Source organism: Arachis ipaensis, chromosome B10 (assembly GCF_000816755.2).
Source record: "Arachis ipaensis cultivar K30076 chromosome B10, Araip1.1, whole genome shotgun sequence".
Lineage (NCBI taxonomy): Eukaryota > Viridiplantae > Streptophyta > Magnoliopsida > Fabales > Fabaceae > Arachis > Arachis ipaensis.
Window position 1 is genome coordinate 19,779,150 of NC_029794.2, and position 561 is coordinate 19,779,710.

The window sequence follows — 561 nt, forward strand, 5'->3', positions numbered from 1 at the left end:
AAGAAAGATTTTATATATAAAAAATATAATTTATATTTATATTTATTAAAATTTGTATACATAAATTAATCCAGTTTGTATTTATATTTTTTAAAATATATATATATATAAATTAATAAAATTTATTGTTAAAAATAATTTAGTGTTTATACTGATTAAATAATAATTAAAAATATTAAAAATTGGTTCAAAAGTTTTTTTCATTTTTATTTTTTATTGAAAACCAAAAGCGTGATGAAAATTTAGATATATGAATTTATAATTGGTGTAATATGGGTTTTTCGCAATTTTTACAATTTATGAGAAAAAAAAAATTATCCTTGTAATTTATAAGAAGCCTTTTGCACTTTACGAAAAGCAAACCAACTTAGACATATTCGGTTTTTTCACATTGTACGAGAAGCATAAGACTCCATACCAACGTAAATCACCTCAAATCTCATTTTGGTGCACTTCATCGAAATCAATTCCATTTTAATATTAATTTATTAATATTTTTACCCATTACGGGAATATAATCCTTTTAGAATGATGTCGATTTTATTATGATATTATAGATTA